The following is a 3,558-nucleotide window of genomic DNA, read 5'->3' on the forward strand; positions in this document are numbered from 1 at the left end:
ATGATGTTTAGGGTCAGGTCCACCAGGACTAATCCGATTAGTTTCATACCCATTTTCAGCAGTGTCAATTCTCTCCAACCTCGCTTTAATCATCTCTTGGCCGCTCTCGAGCAATGAGTGCCCCTTATGAAGAGAACGCGATTCGCTTACGATCGAAAATGCAACCAACATCAAGCATACCCACAACTTTAAACTAGCCATCAATGTGGCACCAAACAAATAGCTCGAAGACCGATACAGAAAAATGAAGTTTCGAAACTCTAGTGTGTGAAGGTTAAGGCATGAGGAGTTGGTTTATATAGAGTTCCTGTGATCAGAAACGATAATATATTTTAATTAGAGGAGGCGGCAAATACCAAATAGGACGTTTGTGGTGGCGATTTATGAATATCCATAAACAATCATAGCGAAAAACTTTCCGGTTGAGGATCATATTTTAAAGTCTTTGATCTCAAAAAAGGGGATTATATATATTCAATCGCCGACGGGGATCAAAGGCGTTTTCCTTCTCCACAATTGTGCGATGGCAGCATTAGTTTACCGCCTTTCCGGTCCCCAATCACACAGTGCCAACTGCGATTACTCAAAAACGAATCAAATGAAAAGTATTTCGATCGTTTTGTATTAACGTATGGAACATTTCTAATTCAAATAAGAAGTGTAACAAAGTTCAGTTTTTCAACAAAATTACACAAATCTAAATCATTACATCTCCCGATCTCCTCAACCTTGACTCCAACAAGATCAAAACTTTTCTTTGTACCATTGTCTACAATTATCGATGTTTATTGTCATTTTCTAATCAAATTCAAATGGTATAAAGATCGTCGCCATCCATTACATGTATTAAATGAATATTAGCTAGGCAGGTAGAAAAATATGCAGAACCCTTTTTGTAATCGATTGTTTTTATTTCAAAAACGAAGGCAGAAGGGACAGCGAGTAGTAAATATTACATACTTTTTATAAAATAATATTTTGCAGCCATCAAAATTTTCACTAACAAGCCTAGTCAGAGTTGTTTGGCCCCTTGCGGCTATTGAGGTCATTAAGCTGCTTCTATACTGGCTTCAAATTCCAAATTCCTTTCTGCAATACACCAAAACCAATATATTCTAAAGGGCCATGATTTCACTTAGTTTGTTTCTATGCGCCAAGGGTTGCATGTAAAGGCAAGAATCTAACCTGAGTTTGGCTTCTCTTACGAGTAACCTACATAAAAAACCAAGGCCACTAATCCACACATCAATTACTTTTGATCTATTGGTGAACACCATCCAATTTCAGTTCTACCAATTGGAACGAAACACTTCAGAAAGCGACTTCTGAATTGTTGCAAATATCATATGGATACTGCATTTCCTAATTTATCGTTGTTGCGGTACACCCTTCTTTTCAAAGCTGCTCTACTTGCACCTCGACTTGAATACTTACACTTGCCCCGTGATGCCACAAAAATATAGCTTGACCGCCAAACAAATAATCAGGTGGCAAGTAGTTCAGAGTGAGACTTTACATAAAAAGGCAAAAAAAATATAAAATAACACTACATCATAACGATTATGTATAAAGATTCCTGGCATCCCAAGAGTCAAAAGTGAGCAGTTCAACACAGGAACAAAAATAATTATACCCATTAGTTCCACAACATAAAATATTGGATGACAGCACAAGTGACCAAGTTACTAATGATACCATTAAACCAATCAATCTCTCGTGTCATTTATTTAGATACAAAAGATGAGTGCTCTAAAAAGCTTTAGCACTTTTACTATTAAGTGCAAAACAAATTAATGCGTTAAAGCATTTACTATTTCTCTTTCGTTTGTATACTATTTGTGCAACGCAAAATATACTATGCCGTCAAGCCCAACACACCTCAACTAAATTTCTCTCTTCACCACGTTTTGAAACAAGAAAACCTATTGCAACAGCATGCAAAATCAAACAAATTTTACAATGAGCGCCTATCAATAACGGCTTCGAATCGAATGAAGGTTTACGATCTATGTATTCACATGATAACAATACCCCAGATTCACAATATACACAAAATAACTAAAGAAATAAAATAAGTCTCCGAAAGTGCATCTTTAATAATTCACACGGCATTTCAAGCAACCTCAGCCTCGTATGGATATTAATGTGGATGCCGACCTTTGCTTTCCCACCACCTAAAAAGGAATGAATATAAATATTGATAACAGGCCACAACCATTCTTTTAAATATTATTGGACAATCAATATCTTTAAATGGTTTTTTATTTCTGGTGTATAGATAGATGAGCAATAGATGCCCTTAATGATATGGAGGACAGATTTTGCCTAAAGAAGTTAAAGATCGGTGAATGTAGAACCTGCAAGGCAAGGTACTTACTGCATGATCTAGAATTGCAATATTGCAGAATATTCAAAAACAAAACAATCATGTAGATGAACTTGACTTATTGAGAAGTTTATGAGTTATGGAAATTTAGACCAGGAGCAGAAAAATTAGGGGAAGGGGCGAACAGTTGACATGGAAAGCTAGTACTTGAACAGGTAAAATTGTGTAGCTGGCTCGCCCTAAACAATTTTCAACTGAGCGTGGGGTTGGTTTCCCATGTTTGCATCAATCTTCCTCTTCGATATCCCCGAAAACCCATGTAATGTGGCAGCCCAAAACAGAAATCACTATCACTCAGGGTAATAAAACATGCCCAACTTAATCACTTATGGTTAATTCAAGTGACAATAACCATCTTCAATTGCGGACTAACAGGGCTTGCTAGGGACTGTAATCCAATTTTCATCCGTCTATTTTTCTTTGAAAACTAAGTCACCTCCATTATCATAACTCCTGTATCCTTCGCTGATTCTTAATCAATGCATGTATTGTTAATGCTCAATGAAACTAGCATGGGGAATGAAGCAGCTAACAATGAACACATAATAATGTTATCCCTGGAGGCCCAATAAGTAACAAGGAAGCACCGTCTTTGACCAAATCACACAATAAGTTCGCACTTCGGGACACTGCACAACCAACTCGGCGAGTTAAACCAATTATCACTCCTTTCCGATTTCTAATGATACGGGTGCAAGGTTCTGCTGATGCCTGCTCGATTATCCACTACGAAATCTCCAACCTGTAACAAGTAAGATCAGCATTAGCAAATTGTAATATTTCGCTATATGTTGCGTATGGAAAAAATTCTTCACTCTTGCTTGAGCTACATGTCCAGAATAAATAAAAGTTTATCATCAATAATGAAATCAGCGTAAAAACTGAAAATGAAGAAGAAAAACCAAGGGAAGGAACTGCCCCCCGTAACAAAGCCAACTCCACACGATATAGTAATGACAAGTGGTGACCAGAACAAACAATCAAAATCTCGGAAAACCCAAAAGAAAAAAAACATAACATGAGAGTTCTCACCCAAAACAGGAAAAAAGAAAAAACATCAGCTTACCTGTGAAGTTGGGCGTTGAATATCCTCTGCAGTTATCGGTTGATTTGACAACACGAAATATCCCGAGGGAAACCTGGCCAATGGCTTCCGGCCCAAGTCCATGACA

At 37.4% G+C, this 3,558-nt stretch overlaps 1 long non-coding RNA gene across 1 annotated transcript; it reads right to left on the reverse strand.

The window, feature by feature from the left end:
* Window positions 1–1,223: 1,223 nt before the first annotated feature.
* LOC140966815 (uncharacterized) lies at window positions 1,224–3,558 on the reverse strand. Its single transcript, XR_012173441.1, has 2 exons — window positions 3,453–3,558; window positions 1,224–3,128 (listed from the first exon to the last, which is right to left on the reverse strand). It is a non-coding gene; the product is annotated as an uncharacterized lncRNA (long non-coding RNA).

The sequence above is a fragment of the Primulina huaijiensis genome, unplaced genomic scaffold, assembly GCF_012295235.1.
Source record: "Primulina huaijiensis isolate GDHJ02 unplaced genomic scaffold, ASM1229523v2 scaffold208054, whole genome shotgun sequence".
NCBI classification, from domain to species: Eukaryota; Viridiplantae; Streptophyta; class Magnoliopsida; order Lamiales; family Gesneriaceae; genus Primulina; species Primulina huaijiensis.